An 18,203-nucleotide genomic window follows, 5' to 3' on the forward strand; every position below is an offset into this window, starting at 1 on the left:
TAAAAAGGAAGATAAAAAGTCAATCATTTTCAGTACAATAGGCTCGTTACAAATTCATACAAGTATTGATTTCCGTGATATAAAAACCTTTTGTTTAAAAACCGAGACAGATGCAACAGTAAATATATTAGCTAACTTCTGGATAGCTAAAAAGGCAGGATGACACTGTCTAAAATCCATATATTTTAATATGGGCAATATCCATCTTTTCCTAGGGATTGAGTACAATTTACAAAAGAACAAAATATGCATATCAGAATGATTGGACAAATCATCACATGGGCATTTAATAAGTTGCCTTGACCAATCATTCATAGTGGGAAAACTTAGTAGCCTAAATAGGATATTAAATCTAAAACATATTAATAAAAACCTTTTAAAGTCTCTCATCTGTAGTGTAGTATATGGTTGGGTATCATTCGTGGTCAATATTAACTGGTGGGAAACCACTGAAATTTTTGTAAATTCCACTTTGTTCCTGAGATCCTCTAGGTAAGTCATACAAAGTTTTTTCAATACTTTCCTGTGGATCTGTTACATCAGTGAAGGTTCTTCATAATAATCTTGGTGACCTATTGTATAAGGAATGACTTTATGTAATGTAACCATTTCATCTTATGAGCGTTATCGAGACTTACTGCATCCCTCAAAACGAAGCGGTTAAAAGAACTCTCCTCGGTGGTCCATACCCTATGCCACAAAAGAATCGGTAGTACCTTGATGACATCTTTTAGGTATGAAAGTCCGAGTTCAGCGTGGCAAATATGAGTGGACACACTATCCGGAACAGATAAAAGATATCTCAGGAAACTGTTATCAGCCACCTGCAGCGTTTTCACATTAGCATGTCCCCAGATACCCGCACCATATATAGCAATTGCAACACAGGTTGCTTTGTAGATACATAACAGTTCTTTGATCGGTTTTCTCCCCATTTTCCTACTAAAAGTTATCAGGGCCATTATAGACTTGGAGAACAGCAATCTCCTTGTTTTTACTGCAGTATTCCAAAGACCAGATTGATCGAACAGAATGCCCAAATACGGGAAAGTTTGAATAAAATCCAAAGGTTTAGAATCAATGTACATAGTTTTCTTTATTTTATCTGCCCCTGAACCACAGTTCATACAGAAAGTTTTAGTACAATTAGTTTTTAGATCCAAACTGGTCATAACATTAGTAAAAGACATCATCATTTTTTGCATGGCCTGTGGAGTCCTAGCCATCAATACCGCGTCATCTGCATATAATAATGCTGGTATTGGACGATTTGATGCGAATGGCATATCCCGACATTCCTGCAGTCACGTTCTGATATAGATGGTAAATAAAAAAGGGGCAAGGACACATCTCTGCCGGACTCCTCTAGCTATCTTAAATGTCTGAGTGCACTCACCATTCTTACCAAATCTTATAGAAGCCCTTGCCCCTTGATAAAGATTCCTAAGGAATAGAGTAATATTTTCCTCAACCCCCAAACGTTCCAAAATCAACCATAGCTTGCTATGGGTAACACAATCGAAGGCAGATGATAAATCCACAAAAGTTGTGGAGAAGTGTGGCTCAAATGGTTAGAGCGGCAGACCCTGATGCAGAGGTTTGGCCCGGGACCAGGGTTAAATACCCGCCTTGGCGGGTCTTGGGCTCAATTTCCTCGGACCTGATAATTCTAGCCTCGGTGCATATTCTAATCATGGGTCCCACTCTGCAACTCTGGGCAATAGCTTGCTTAATCTCCACAACGGCCCCAAAAGCGCTGGGATGCCTGGTTTCACCCTGGGGGAGCCCAGGAGTGGATACTCACAGGGAAAACCAGGAAGGGTTCCTAAGCGGTATACGGACAGCGCCGGGACACTACCTCAGGGAAGTAGCTGGGCGCTCTATAAATACCGGTACATTTACATTTAATAACATCCGCCCGCCCTTTGCTTTGGTATATTTCTCTAAAAGAATATACAGGTTAAGACCCTGGTCAACGGTGCCAAGGCCTTTCCTGAAACCATATTGGAGGTCACTAATTATTGTCTGCTCATCAGCCCATGTTTGTAACCTATTTAAAATCAGTCTACCAAGGATTTTAATGGTTGAGTCTAGTAATGATATAGGGCGATAGCACGCACAACTAGTTCTATCACCCTTTTTAGGTCTCGGCAACGAGAACTATTGTCGCCTAGTAAGCTAGCAAGGGACTACAGAGAGGTGGACGAGCCGACCAGGGTCTGTGGACGCGCACAAAGGCAGGCAGGCAGGCAGGCAGGCAGGCACGCGCCAGACACACACACACACACACACACACACACACACACACACACTCTCTCTCTCTCTGCCGCCCCCCCCCCCACTCACCGGGCTCTTTCCCTCCACATCGGGTCAGTCACGGCAGAAGGCAGGCTCTGTGTCTTCTCCGGCGATCTTCAGCTGATGTGCACGCTCACGCTGCGTCTCCTGCGCGCCCACCACGCTGTTTCGCGCCCGTTGATCCTCAGCTTGTGATTACTACTCCTTCTAACCCGGATTCTAAATTACTATTTCTTGGTTCTCTAACTCCACTCTGTTGATTCGTAACAAACTGATATTCAGCACATTTCACAGTCTCGCTTTTGCTTCTCATAAATACAATAAGATTATTTTAAGCAATGTCTACCCTTCTTTTGGTTCTGTGCCTATTATGCTTCGGACTATAGAGTTTTAGAAAGTGTGGTGGAAGATTCCATGATATCAGCGGCAGTGCACAGTGCAGAGTGAGTGTGCAGAGTAGTGAGTGCAGAGTAGTGAGTGCAGAGTGAGTGTGCAGAGTGAGTGTGCAGAGTGAGTGTGCAGAGTGAGTGTGCAGAGTGAGTGTGCAGAGTGAGTGTGCAGAGAGAGTGTGCAGAGAGAGTGTGCAGAGAGAGTGTGCAGAGAGAGTGCAGAGTAGTGAGTGCAGAGTAGTGAGTGCGCAGAGTAGTGAGTGCGCAGAGTAGTGAAAGCGCAGAGTAGTGAGTGCGCAGAGTAGTGAGTGCGCAGAGTAGTGAGTGCGCAGAGGAGTGAGTGCAGAGCGCAGAGTAGTGAGTGCGCAGAGTAGTGAGTGCGCAGAGGAGTGAGTGCAGAGTAGTGAGTGCAGAGTAGTGAGTGCAGAGTAGTGAGTAGTGAGTGCAGAGTAGTGAGTGCAGAGTAGTGAGTGCAGAGTAGTGAGTGCAGAGTAGTGAGTGCAGAGTGAGTGTGCAGAGTGAGTGTGCAGAGGAGTGAGTGCAGAGGAGTGAGTGCAGAGGAGTGAGTGCGCAGAGTAGTGAGTGCAGAGTAGTGAGTGCAGAGTAGTGAGTGCAGAGTAGTGAGTAGTGAGTGCAGAGTAGTGAGTGCAGAGTAGTGAGTGCAGAGTAGTGAGTGCAGAGTAGTGAATAGTGAGTGCAGAGTAGTGAGTGCAGAGTAGTGAGTAGTGAGTGCAGAGTAGTGAGTAGTGAGTGCAGAGTAGTGAGTGCAGAGTAGTGAGTAGTGAGTGAGTGCAGAGTAGTGAGTAGTGAGTGCAGAGTAGTGAGTGCAGAGTAGTGAGTAGTGAGTGCAGAGTAGTGAGTGCAGAGTAGTGAGTGCAGAGTAGTGAGTGCAGAGTAGTGAGTGCAGAGTAGTGAGTAGTGAGTGCAGAGTAGTGAGTAGTGAGTAGTGAGTGCAGAGTAGTGAGTAGTGAGTGCAGAGTAGTGAGTGCAGAGTGCAGAGTAGTGAGTGCAGAGTAGTGAGTGCAGAGTAGTGAGTGCAGAGTGCAGAGTAGTGAGTGCAGTGCAGGTATGTGCAGTGCAGTGCAGGTGAGTGCAGTGCAGTGCAGGTGAGTGCAGTGCAGGTGAGTGCAGTGCAGGTGAGTGCAGTGCAGGTGAGTGCAGTGCAGTGCAGGTGAGTGCAGTGCAGTGCAGGTGAGTGCAGTGCAGGTGAGTGCAGTGCAGTGCAGGTGAGTGCAGTGCAGTGCAGGTGAGTGCAGTACAGGTGAGTGCAGTGCAGGTGAGTGCAGTGCAGGTGAGTGCAGTGCAGTGCAGGTGAGTGCAGTGCAGGTGAGTGCAGTACAGGTGAGTGCAGTGCAGTGCAGGTGAGTGCAGTGCAGGTGAGTGCAGTGCAGGTGAGTGCAGTGCAGGTGAGTGCAGTGGAGTGCAGTGCAGTGCAGTGCAGGTGAGTGCAGTGCAGGTGAGTGCAGTGCAGGTGAGTGCAGTGCAGTGCAGGTGAGTGCAGTGCAGGTGAGTGTAGTGCAGTGCAGGTGAGTGCAGTGCAGTGCAATGCAGGTGAGTGCAGGGCAGTGCATGTGAGTGCAGTGCAGGTGAGTGCAGTGCAGTGCAGGTGAGTAGAGTGCAGTGCAGGTGAGTGCAGTGCAGGTGAGTGCAGTGCAGGTGAGTGCAGTGCAGGTGAGTGCAGTGCAGGTGAGTGCAGTGCAGAGCAGTGCAGTGCAGGTGAGTGCAGTGCAGGTGAGTGCAGTGCAGGTGAGTGCAGTGCAGTGCAGGTGAGTGCAGTGCAGTGCAGGTGAGTGCAGTGCAGGTGAGTGCAGTGCAGGTGAGTGCAGTGCAGTGCAGGTGAGTGCAGTGCAGGTGAGAGCAGTGCAGTGCAGTTGAGTGCAGTGCAGGTGAGTGCAGTGCAGGTGAGTGCAGTGCAGTGGAGTGCAGTGCAGTGCAGGTGAGTGCAGTGCAGTGCAGGTGAGTGCAGTGCAGTGCAGGTGAGTGCAGTGCAGTGCAGGTGAGTGCAGTGCAGTGGAGTGCAGTGCAGGTGAGTGCAGTGCAGGTGAGTGCAGTGCAGGTGAGTGCAGTGCAGGTGAGTGCAGTGCGTGCAGTGCAGGTGAGTGCAGTGCAGTGCAGGTGAGTGCAGTGCAGGTTTGCAGTGCAGGTGAGTGCAGTGCAGTGCAGGTGAGTGCAGTGCAGTGTAGGTGAGTGCAGTGGAGTGCAGTGCAGGTGAGTGCAGGTGAGTGCAGTGCAGTGCAGGTGAGTGCAGTGCAGTGCAGGTGAGTGCAGTGCAGGTGAGTGCAGTGCAGTGGAGGTGAGTGCAGTGCAGGTGAGTGCAGTGCAGTGCAGGTGAGTGCACTGCAGGTGAGTGCAGTGCGGGTGAGTGCAGTGCAGGTGAGTGCAGTGCAGTGCAGGTGAGTGCAGTGCAGGCGAGTGCAGTGCAGGTGAGTGCAGTGCGTGCAGTGCAGATGAGTGCAGTGCAGGTGAGTGCAGTGCAGTGGAGTGCAGGTGAGTGCAGTGCAGTGCAGGTGAGTGCAGTGCAGTGGCATGCAGGTGAGTGCAGTGCAGTGGCGTGCAGGTGAGTGCAGTGCAGGTGAGTGCAGTGCAGTGCAGGTGAGTGCAGTGCAGGTGAGTGCAGTGCAGGTGAGTGCAGTGCAGGTGAGTGCAGTGCAGGTGAGTGCAGTGCAGTGCATGTGAATGCAGTGCAGTGCAGGTGAGTGCAGGTGAGTGCAGTGCAGTGCAGGTGAGTGCAGTGCAGGTGAGTGCAGTGTAGGTGAGTGCAGGTGAGTGCAGTGCAGTGTAGGTGAGTGCAGTGCAGGTGAGTGCAGTGCAGGTGATTGCAGTGCAGGTGAGTGCAGTGCAGTGCAGGTGAGTGCAGTGCAGGTGAGTGCAGTGCAGTGCAGGTGAGTGCAGTGCAGGTGAGTGCAGTGCAGGTGAGTGCAGTGCAGTGCAGGTGAGTGCAGTGCAGTGCAGGTGAGTGCAGTGCAGGTGAGTGCAGTGCAGGTGAGTGCAGTTGAGTGCAGTGCAGTGCAGGTGAGTGCAGTGCAGGTGAGTGCAGTGCAGTGCAGGTGAGTGCAGTGCAGGTGAGTGCAGTGCAGTGCAGGTGAGTGCAGTTGAGTGCAGAGTGGTGTGTATTGACAATGCCATTTATTTATGATTTAAAGAAAAAAAAAGAAATGTCATAAGCAATGCCAATAGCTCTACCTTTAATGATGCCGAGACCATTGCATTGTAAATGCTTGTTAAAAATAGGTATAATGATAGACTCAAACCATGTCGATACCAGGCCAACTGAACAAGAAGCGTTAAAGAGCTGTGTGAGGAGTGGGGCCCATAAAGCCATGTTATTCTTGAAGAGGTCAACCGGAACCCCATCAGGGCCAGGCGCCTTACCTCCCAAACTGGCTTTAATGCCCAAAATCACTTCCTTGAGCGTGATACTCAAGTTCAATTTATTAATATGAGGCACAATCACTCCCTCCTCTACATACTCGCTCTAACGAAGTTGGTACACTATACAAAGTTTCAAAAAACCTAACCCAATCAGTCTCGGGGATGGCTATCTCTATCCTCGCCTTAGAGTTAACATTAAAAAACGGGGCGTTTACTGCCTTCCAGAAGGCTGCTGAATCTCGGCTTTGAGAGGCCTCACACAGTGAGTCCCATGCTTCTTTTTTCAAGGCATCCTTTCTCTTTTTTAAAGCTGACTTGTATACATTTCGTAGGTCCATAATTAAAGTCCTATCCTTATCGGGTTCACTTAAGGCATGCTTAAGGATGGAATAAGCCTTAGTACAGGCTGTGTCAAACCAGCTTGATGATTTTCCTTTAGGGTTTTTAACTTCTACCCACAGGCTAGCCTCAATTTGTGAGGTAATTATCTTACATTTTAAAATAATTTTTCAGCTGTCTCATCTAAACAAACATTAAAACTAGTTTCACATTTCCTAATTAAATGACGTAGAAATTCTTCGGGACTACCTTTAACCATTTTAGTGAATACCCATTTTGTCTTTTTAAAGAAATATTACCCAATAAAAGAAGTTATCCTGATCTATATGAGTATCTACTTCTTCACACTGGCGATGATGGACTGGTGAATGAAAGAATTCAAGCTACAACACCTGTTTCCTATCTCCAACATCTGGTTTGAGATGACTTCAAGATCTCAACACAACCCCTTATTATCTGGATTCAAAGGTATTTAGTGCAGCAAAGATATTTTAAAAGCGAGTAAGAGCTTCAGGAATAACATTTAAATGCCTCACTCAAGCAAAATATTTTTGGAATAAGCCTTCCTGCTTCAACCTCAAGCGAGGTATTTCTGGATGAAGCTTAGTGCTTAATTTTAAATATATGCTGCACAAGAAATTGACTTTGAAGTAACAGATTGAACTTTATTTGTGATCTGTACAATATTTACTTTGTTAGTATTTCCTTATACTAATATTGCCGGATCACCGTCACAAGCATTTAAAAAAAATTCTTCGTTACCTTTGACTCGCATTTCCTCACGCACTGTTTTGTTTTGTCCTCATGAATCAGCACTTGCAGCGCGCAGTTTCATAGCAACAGACGTCACTACGGGCCTTGCGTCTGTTCCTTGTCGATGTGTACAGAGACTCTGTCTGTTGCATAGCAACGTACGTCATCCAAGGCACTCCGGCAAATGAGAAGAGCCTCATTCTTCGTTTCCTGACAACCTTTTAACGCGTGCGTCTCATGCCTATTGTATAGCAACGTATGTCATCCAAGGCACTCCGGAAAATGAGAAGAGCCTCATTCTTTGTTTCCTAGTAACCTTTTAACGTGTGTGTCTTCACTACGACCTCACGCATTTCACGGATTTTGTTACTGAGTTTAGTCTTCATTTCTGTATAAAAAAGATGTACTTTACCGCGCTGACACACGCAGCCTCGTTTTCATATGTACTTTAATACAACCTTTTAACAACAAGTCTGTTTTTGCTACTGCGCTGACACACACAGCTTCGTTTGGTGTCTACTTTAATACAACTCCTGACAACAAGGGTGTCTTCTTTACAATCTCGTGTATTTTACAGACTGTGTTGCAGAATTATATTTTCATTCCTGGATCTAAAAAGGAAAAAGAAATACCTTACCATGCTGACACACACAGCCTATTTTTTTTATTTATTTCAATGTTCTTGTGTGGCAAAGTCAGATATAAATCAACTTTCTTTTGGAAAATGTCTACGTTTTAAAAAATATCATACCCTGTGTTAGACCCGTCTGCTTCTGAGAGTCCCCTCACCACTATGATTTCTTTTGTTCCCCTGTACCTCCCAAAATTTGTCGTTTTTTATTTGTCTACCAGGACTTTTTATGTGTTGTTTCATGGGGTTAGATGTTCCTTGACGCCCAGTTGCTCACAAGGTTTGTGGCACCTATTTACAAGGCGCCTGGCCCAAACCTGTGGCATTACAAACTGGGGTTGTCAACCTGTATAAATGAACCTAAAATGGTGGACACCCTTTCTTTCTCATGTGAAGTGACTCCCATTGGAGCCTTCATGAACCCTGGCCTCTTGAGGTTTTGGCGCCCTTTGTTTGGCGCGCATTTCTGACAGGAATTCCGTTATTTTCCTCAGGTACACAAAATGGCTGCTCTAGAACCCCAGTACGGTGGCTGTGAGTGTCCTAAATACCCCTCAAGAGTGCCATGTCATTGTCACAGCCAGAGAAGGTTCTAGAACCTTCTGGCTCGTGCCAGTACCCCAGGGCACTGGCTATATAAGGCCCAGTCCCTGGCGCCCATTTTAGATTGAATGAAGGATTAAGAGATTCCAGACTTGACACCAGATTGACACCTGCCCTGTTGACCCCTGAGGTGGCTGGTAGTGCAGGCAGTAGAGCAGCAAAGGGTTGCTGGCGTTGTGTCTGACTGGCGTTCCAGTCAGCTACGTGAGAAGTGACCTAGCGCCTACAGCGCCTGCCCAGCGAGTACCTCATTGCCCCCAAAGACTGTGGCCCGTTTCGTGTGCCTCTCCGCCCCCCCGGTGGTGAACTGTGATCGACTTATCGAGTCGCAAGGCGAGAGCAAGTTCGCCGCGACCGCGATCGTCAGCTGTGCCCCCTTCGCGTCAGGTGCCTCTAGAGGGGAGCTCGGACGTCTCCGAGCCCCACCAGCGTAGAGCGCTTCCTGCGCAGGCAGAAGGTGAGGTGGTGCGCTGGGGCGGGGAAAGGCCGGCCTTCGTTGGGCGGGACTAGCGTCTCTGCCACTCCCCAGTGACCCGGGAGCTGTAGCTGTGGGCGGGAACCACCCTGAATGCGGAAGTCCGAGGGAGGTCCGTGGAGCCCCTGAGAGCCCCGTCGCTAACGAGAGGAGTGCTGTGCCCGACTGAATCGTATCTTGACTGCAGCCGATGTGAGGTGGGCCCGTTTCCTCATAGTGAATGCAGCGTTGTGAAGGAACTGTGAACCGGCATTTACTTGACTGTGTGTGAAGATTGTGTGACCTCTCCGGCAGCCCGTTCGTCAGTCTAATGACTTTGAACTGGTGCCGCCTGTGCTCAAGTGGTGCTAAAGCCCGTAGGCGCGCATAGACTTCACCGGCAAAGCAGAGATCCTATCCCGGTGACCGCCGAGTGCAAATGATGTATTTACTGTGTTTCCTTGCCTTCTAGATATACGCGCATACGCCTTGAGTGATTATTAAAGAGTCCCAAACCTTATTTTGTGCTCAGAGAAGCCGTATACCTGGTCATTGAAAACAGCATAAACTGTAAGAGTTATCTTTCCCATTTGAAACGTATTGCAGATGTAATGATTCTGAAGTATTTAATTGGTGGCAGCGATACCAGAAGAAACATGTGGTTGTTTATTTAAATGAACCAATATTTATTCTGATATTTATTCTGATATTATTTGTGATATTTATTGTGATACTCATTCCTGAAGTTATTCTGTGTATTAATACTATTTATTACCAGAACTGTATGACCAAAAGAAATGTATATGTGCTTTCCCAGTCAACCCTATTTACAACAAAGAACTTTTATATAAAGGAACCGTATTTTTCGACAGCAGTAGTGTGGTGTCCTTCTTTTTTTTTTTAAAACGGAAACAAATAATTTTTTTAAGGTTCGGGGGAAGGTGTGTGGTATCCTTCATACTAATGTGCTTCATACAGCTAGTTCATTCTTTAATTAGCTTCTATTAGAAAGGTTCTTTGGTTATTAGAATGTTAAGTGTACAGTCTAGAATGTATGTGAAGAAATCCATTGCTGAGTCTAGGAGACAGTTGATGCTGATGTCTCCTGTGGATGAGATCTTGTATAACCTTCATCTCAATAAAATAAGTTATCCTGATCTATATGAGTATCTACTTCTTCACAGTCTTATTTTACTCTGTTCTCCTTGCTTTATTGGTCTGGCGGTTTGAAAAAATAAAACGTGCTTATGGGGGTTTTATCTCTTCTGCTGGGCTTACAATGAACAAACCAGTGCTTGCATCATTACTAGTTGCTTTGTGGTCAGAAGTGACCATCTCTTTCACTTTTAAAATGTCATTTTTTTTATCGAGCAGAGTAGATCTTCCTTCTATAGGACAGAGGGGAAATGTTGTATACATCACACATTAAAAAGAGGATGGTCTCTTTTGCAATCTGTTTTACTGTGTGTTTGTACAGAGTTTGTGAGAGGTAAGGGCCTTATGATTTTTTGGGTGTTAGACAAAGGTGATGTTGAATGGGGTTGATTTGTAGCCTGCGGTTAGTATGGCAATTGGGGAAGAGCATGCAACTTAAATTTAGTGTTGTTAGATGAGATGCAGAATGTGGCCAGATGAGGAAGGCATTTTACCAATTATTTAGTGCTTATTATTCTATTCTAATAACGGTTATGAAAATCTTTAACGGAAGGCATCCTAATCGATTAAAAACCTCAAAACATCAGGTATGTGGCAGTACTCATCTTGTGAACAAAGAAGATCTCGTCAAAAAATTGAATGAAAAAACGCTTCTTTCATCTGTAACAGAGGAGTTTGTTGAAGGGGCAATTTAGGTTTCACTGGAATGCCAAGATGAAAGTTTCTAAACAAGGAAAAATTGTTGGTCTAGTGAGGATGAAGGAATTTTAGGTGATTGCTTTCAGGTCTAGTCCATCTTATCTCCATCTGTTCTCAGATAGAGTGCATTTGTGTCTGCTGTGCCATGATGCGGTTCCCTGGTGTTTGGTCTCTCCCTGGCGTGAATATACGCAGTACTGTACCAGTAACATGGGGGTATAAAAAAAAGAAATTCATGCTCCTAAAAAATAGAATGCTTGTTTATTTCAGCAATAACATATTCTCATGAATTCAAAATTCGCTTACATTTTCTATCCATATTCATTTATTTGGAAATAAACTTGTTAGTTTCAGTTTCTGTCTACACAAGCTCTAGCAATCACAAATGCTTTAATTAAGGCAGCTACAATTACTATCATATAAATGTTATAGCTTGATGATATTCATCTAGGGAACCAATTATAATCATATTCACTGCAGGTGTTATGTGGACGGATTTTAACTTTCAATCCAACTTTTCTGCAACAGTCCACAGGCATTAAATGATTTCATAAACATCTGCAAATCTTCACTACAGAGCAGAAATATATTGTTTTCACATTCCTTCTGCCTAAAATATACACATTACATTTCACCAGTATAAAATGAAGGGCTTCCTTTTCTAGCTTTTTGTTCTCTAATATTTAAAAATATGAAGCTGAAGGTCTTTAATTCACCTGCTGTCCAAAGTTTCCTCAATTTGCATTCACATTTGCCATCCTGTGTTCATTCAAAAACAACAGGTTTTAAGAAAAGGCATAATGAACCACAAATATATAAATCTACCCGAATAGAGTCTTCCTTGAGCTATTACAATTAAAAGCATCTTTAAAAAGGTTTATTAGATGGATCCCCATCTTAACTCAAAATCTCTTATTGATTAGATGTGCCACTTTATATTAAACATTATGAAATCTATACTTTGGCCTGAATTAACTTTTGCGTACTTGTAATTTTTTTTAACGTTTTACAAACATTCACGTAGTATGCCCGGAAAGCTGTGTCAGGTACATGCTTCCAAGCTAGGTGTGCTTCTGGGAATGTAAGGTGACATTTCAAGGAGCTTTTATTTCCTATTTATTGCAATATGATTATGTTGTATTGCATTGCAGTAGTTATGTAGGGTTATATTTTCACCCTTTTGTTGTGATGTACCCTTGTATATTTTGTGTCTGTTGTTATCTTGCTGTACATGTTATTGTGGTATGTTTTGTTGTTTACTTTAGATATGTCCAAAAAGCTACTACATTTGCAGCAAAAGCAGCACGTTTATTTAAAGGTCCCTTAGCAAGCAATCCTTTACTACTACTTAAGACCCCAAACAGTAAAATGTAGCAAAAACGGATTTGAAACTAAGCGTTCAACGTTTTAGCTTTATATAATATGGCTCATTGTCTCTATCTACTTTTGGGCCCGCAAGGCACTGCTCAGCGGGTGGTAGACGGGGATGGCCAGGTCCAGTAGCCAACCGCTGCTGTGCACGGGCAAGGACTGTGCAGTATTGGTTGTCAGCTCACAGGAGATTAGACAGCGGACCGGGCCACAGTCAGGGTTCTACAGTCAATCCCCACTGTTCATAAACAAAGACCTATGCAGGAGGGTAAGCAACCACCATAGGGTTTGGGTGCATGATCCGGCCAAAGGCCATCCAGTGCTCATGTCTACAGGCAATGCACAGTTGGGTCTAGCTACCCTCTAGCGGTACGTATATTTAAACACTATAGTAGGTTGGATGTTGGCTGAAGCATATCATCAAAAAACAGAAATTCACAGAAAAAATAAATCGAAGCAATAAATAAGGTTGGTCATAGCACCTTCTGTCAAGTTCTGAGAAGGCATTCCCATGGAGAAACTTCTAGCAACCTGTATCCTCTCTGCAGCAAGATGAGGAATATTATAAACACCAGTAGAGAGATTTGGGTTGGGGGACAACATGGAAAGGAAAGCAGAAGTAAGCACAAGAGAAAACTAGAACTGGACTTCCTCAGGTTGGATTTATTTCAGTGCTGCGAGCAAGACCTGGATGTTTTGGCTGGCAGGATGATCAGGTAAACCAACTGTTTCTCTGGTGGTAATGAGTCCCTAGCAGCCCATGATACCAGATAAAGACACCTACATATTAGAGAAAACAACAGGCACCCACTGAGATTGAAACACAATTTGAAGAGTAACAAAGGGGATGGATCACAAGAACTCAGAGACTGTGAGAAAGAAAAGCCTAAGCAGGGGAGCTGTTAAGGGAGAAAACAGCAAAGCTGGGGGAACCAAGATGGAGTCACCTCAAGTGAAAGTTGAAGAAACCTCATTGACAATGTAACATGTTGTCAGGCACCTGCTTTTGTATGTATGTACTTAAATACTGGTCTTACTGATCCTAATCCAGAAGTTCTCACCAATACCAGGAATTTGGATTTAAAACATGCAATTTCCAACTCTCCATGTTCCAGACATTCCACCCTCTTCCTATCCTGCACTGCTCTTGCTGTCTGCATGCTCTCCTAGTTCTGATACCGAAGCATATGTTAAAGGAAACCTCTGTAGTTACTTTAAGAACACAGTTAAAGTACAGCTATGGTTACAGCTTAAAACAAAAAAATGAGACATTGGCCAGTTAGGTTTTCTCTCAAATCAATAACTCAAATTACTAGCCAAACAAACATCACCATATACACTGGTTATGACATGACAGACTTTAGACCACTTCTTAATATTACCTGACAGCTCAACATCATTGCATATCAGCACATAACCAAATATAGATATGATAATGTATGTTGTATTGTTTTGTTTTTCCTATTATCATTAGTTGTTCTCTTAATTTGGTGTGGACCTTTATATCCTCTACTTTTTAACTGTGACAAAACCATTTTCTCTGGGGATTTGTTTGCTGCTCAGTTTACACAACCAAAGATAAACTAAAGTTTTCCTTGTTGGAATCAATTTACCTCTGTAGCAGGACAGTGTGGAATTCCACCTTTAAAGTACTTCACATCCTAGGGCTGTCTCGGGGGAAGGGGGCAGAGCCAGTCACCATGCTGTGAAGTGAACTCAGAGCTCTCCATTGCTTCCAGAGTCTTCCATTTTGTTTTCTTGCCTGCCACCCCTCTGCTCGTGGGTTTGGGGGTGCTGCTGCTGAGTGGACGGGACCTTCACTCCTGCCTTGCCTTGGAGATCACAGACAATGCCAGACTGGGCAGCCCAAGATTGCAGTCCCACCCTGCTTTGCACTTCGAGACGGTTGTGGCATCAGCTGATGCAGTATTCGCTGACACACAATAGCTTTATGACTGCATCGGTGGATCCTGCAGACCCCCTTCCTCTGTGGCCCTAGGGGAGCTTTCACTGCCGTGATTCCCCACTGGGGGCCTGGATATGGCCTGTGGGGTACCACAGGGGCTTTACAGCTCCTGGAAGGAGCGAGTCCAGGGCTGACATGACTCTCCACCTGCTGGCTGCCTGTTGTCTGCACCTTTCAGATGTGAAGCCAGGAATTTTGGGGAATTAGCAACCCCCTTTCCCAGCGCACAGTGCCACCATGGTGGATTATCACACAGCCAACCAGCCCTACCAGCCCGGGCCCAGCAACAACGGTGGTGACCCCTACATGGCACAGGACGACGAGTGGGATCGAGACATGCTGCTGGACCCCGCATGGGAGCGGCAGCAGCGCAAGACCTTCACAGCCTGGTGTAATTCGCACTTGAGGAAAGCTGGGACGCAGATTGAGAACATCGACGAGGATTTCTGAGATGGGCTGAAACTCATGTTGCTTCTGGAGGTCATATCAGGAGATCGGTTAGCAAAGCCGGAGCGAGGGAAAATGAGAGTACACAAGATTAACAATGTGAACAAAGCTCTAGACTTCATTGCCAGCAAAAGAGTGAAGTTGGTCTCCATCGGTGCAGAAGAAATTGTTGATTGTAATTCCAAGATGACGCTTGGCATGATATGGACAATTATCCTTTGATTTGCTATTCAAGATATCTCTGTGGAAGAAACCTCTGCTAAGGAAGGGTTATTCCTGTGGTGTCAGAGAAAGACCGCGCCATACAAGAATGTCAATGTTCAGAACTTCCACATCAGCTTGAAAGATGGTTTGGTGTTTAATACTCTTATCCACAGACATCGGCCAGAACTCATTGAATATGAGAAGCTGAGAAAGGATGATCCAGTTACCAACTTGAACAATGCCTTTGAGGTGGCTGAAAAGTATCTTGACATTCCCAAGATGTCAGATGCAGAAGACAATGTCAACACAGCACGTCGCTTACGTGTCTTCCTTCTACCATGCCTTTTCTGGATCTCAAAAGGCTGAGACTGCTGCAAACAGGATCTGTGAAGTGCTGGCTGTGAACCAGGAGAATGAGCACCTGATGGAGGATTATGAGAAGCTTGCCAGCGATTTGCTAGAATGGATTCGCCATACAATTCCCTGGCTCGAAGACCGTGTTCCAGAGAAGACCATGCATGAGATGCAGCAGAAACTGGAAGATTTCCAGGATTATCGTAGAGTTCAGAAACCACCTAAAGTCCAGGAGAAATGCCAGCTAGAAATAAACTTCAATACCTTCCAGACTAAACTTCGACTTAGCAACAGGCCAGCCATTATGCCCTCTGAGGGGAAGATGGTTTCGGACATTAATGGCTGCTGGCAGCATCTCGAACAGGCAGAGAAGGGCCAACAAGAGTGGCTTCTGTATGAGATTAGAAGACTGGAGAGACTGGACCACTTGGCTGAGAAGTTTCGACAGAAAGCTTCAATCCACGAGGCATGGAGAGAGGGATGGCCACCAGTGTACCGTACGGTCCCCTGCCTGACCCCAAGATGGCTTCCATAGTGAACTCCTACACGTTGTTTTACTTCCCTGGGACAACAATTGGACATTAACCAGACCTTGAACCTATCCCCTTACCTGCCTACACATCAGGACTTTGAACCTGCGGAACTTACCCCAGACTGTGCAGACCTAGCGATTTGGCTGATGCCCGGTGGAGCTACCATATAGCTAAAGAGGAGTTGTGTTGTGGACTCGCCCGCCCTGCCGTCACCTACTCAGCCGGACCTTGGGAGTATTTTCCCCTGGTCTCTACGTCCTACTTCCTCCTACCCCTTTACCCTATCCCCTTACTGTTCCTTGCTCCTTCACTTTGAACCCTATGTTCTTTAAATGCATTTCTTGATACTTATGTAACTTTTAACTGATGTAAATTGCAACATTATTATCCCTCATGTGAAGCGCTCTGATTCCATCTGGTCTAGCCAGCGCTATATAATAACTCATTAATTAATTTTCTTCCCATTTAGTACTCTTTCTCTCTTTGTCTTCCTCCCTAGCTGCTAGCTCCTATCCACTCTCTCCTGAATCTCTCACCTTGCCCGCTAGTCTGCCTAGCCCCCTGTCCGTTGTGCCCTTTGACTAAGCACTCCCTCTCCCCTTGTTGGGGAAATATCCAATATTTACACTCTGGAGTCTCAGCGTACCCGCTGAGAGAGTCCACTGCGCCAAGGGAGCCACTCACAGCTGAGGTATGGTATGGCACCCCTTGCCAAAGCACTCCCTCTCCCCTTTTTGGAGAAGTATCCAGTATGTAGGCCTTGGAGTCTCAGAGATCCCTCTGAGAGAGTCCACTGCGTAAAGGGAGCCTCCCACAACAGAGATAGAGAAGTGATACCACTTCCCCTGGGATCACAGCTAACTGGACTTTGGACGTTCTTTTGACTTGTCTACCGGTTTGTGTCCCAGTCACCCTTCCCCTCCTCTTTCCTTGTGGTGTCCTTCACCCTCCCCTCCTCTTTCCCACCTTCGTTACCTGTCTACTTCCCCAGCTCCTTCCCCAGCTCATTCCCCAGCTCCTTCCCACTCCCCTAAATCTTTCCCCTTGCCTGCTTTTCCCCTTATGTCTATGTGCTTATTGTTTATCCTGACCTTACAAGTAACTATGTTGCCATGCTCTAATAACTGTGTAACCTTTGTAACGATGTAACCTGTTACTATGATCTGATGCTCATGTAAATCGCTCCGATACCTCCGGGTCTAGCCAGCACTATATAAAACCGTTAAAATAGTGCTGCCTGAGACATTGCACTGGCAGAATGTGGTGTACAATTTGATCCCCGGCCTGCGCCCCAGGCCAATGCCACAGAGGGATCCCATTAGTAAATGAAGCTGGGTCTGAAGGACACCCGGTGGGCCCTCCTTTATTGCACTTCCTGAGTGCTCACCCTAATACCTTAGGGCAACTGCCTAAGTGCCTGAGCTACAGCCCCTCATTGGAGGACACAAGGACCACCGCTTGGTACCCTGGTGACTGAGGCGTGTGAGTACTATCCAATAACAACCGGGGACTAGATGTGTCTCACGGGGCGGGCGGCAAACTCGCAGCACCCAGGAAGGAGTGACCCTGGAGCTGACATTCTTCTCCTCTTGTTGGCTGCCTGTTGTCTGCTGACAATCTCTCCTACTACAACTCCATTGAGCACAATTGAACCCCTCCAACCTCACTGTGCCTCATGGAATACTGTGATAGGCCCAATCCATGGTTGTCCACCCTCCGATATTGCCTGCCCTACACTCTGTACACTGCACCATGGGGCACACGCAATGTGTGAAGGAAGGCTCCCCACCATCACATGCATTTGGGGTTCCTACCCCCAACTCTTAGGCTTCCTCTATGCCTGCTGGAGTGAGCTCCGACATCGTAGAGAAACTTTCTGGCCACCATTGGCTCCACTACCGAAGCCCTGGAAAATAAAACTGACTGTCTGGTGGTTGACCACCGCAAAATGACTGACTGGGTGCCCAGGATTGAAATGACCATGCCTGAATTGACCCCAATTATGAAGGACCACGTGTCTAAACTTACTGACATGGCTGATCAAGTAAAAACTCCTGAGGCTTGAACTGAAGACCAGGAGAGCAGAGCCAGGAGGCACAACATTAGACTGGTTGTGCTGCTGAAAAACAATGAAGGGGGTTAAATGGTCCCCTTTCTAGAGGATTGGATGCCGGAGGTGATCACCCCAGAGGCCTCCCTAAATTCTATGCCTTCAAACAGGCGCAGAGGGTGCCCCTCCCATGACCAGTGGTGAGCTGCCTTCTTCACATTTCCAACCATAATTTTCCACTCTGACAGACCTGCATCACAGCCCTCTTCCAAATAAAGAATGCAAAGCTTTCCATATTTTCTGATTACACAGCAGCTATACAGTGGCACAGGGCATCCTTCCTCACTGTAGAGAAAAGTCCACATGAAGTATCTATCCCTTATGTCCTGCTATTCACAGCTAGACTGTAGATGCAACTTGATGGATAAGCCATGCTTTTTTGACATTCCCATTGAGGGCTAAAACTGACTGGACACCGAAGATGCTCACAACCTCCCATAACCTTTGCAGGCCCTCCATATGCTTTTGAGGTGGAAGCAGCTTTGTTTGAGGATACTCAGGAGTACACACCCCACACCAAGCTCA

General features: G+C 46.1%; 1 protein-coding gene and 1 pseudogene across 1 annotated transcript in view; both read left to right on the plus strand.

Annotated features, from left to right (window-relative positions):
* GRM1 (glutamate metabotropic receptor 1) overlaps positions 1 to 18,203 on the plus strand; it is a 2,398,293-nt gene that overhangs the window by 2,181,804 nt on the left and 198,286 nt on the right. The gene's annotated exons all lie outside the window — the stretch shown is intronic.
* LOC144761395 (alpha-actinin-4 pseudogene) lies at positions 14,268 to 15,570 on the plus strand (annotated as a pseudogene).

Source organism: Lissotriton helveticus, chromosome 6 (genome assembly GCF_964261635.1).
Source record: "Lissotriton helveticus chromosome 6, aLisHel1.1, whole genome shotgun sequence".
Lineage (NCBI taxonomy): Eukaryota > Metazoa > Chordata > Amphibia > Caudata > Salamandridae > Lissotriton > Lissotriton helveticus.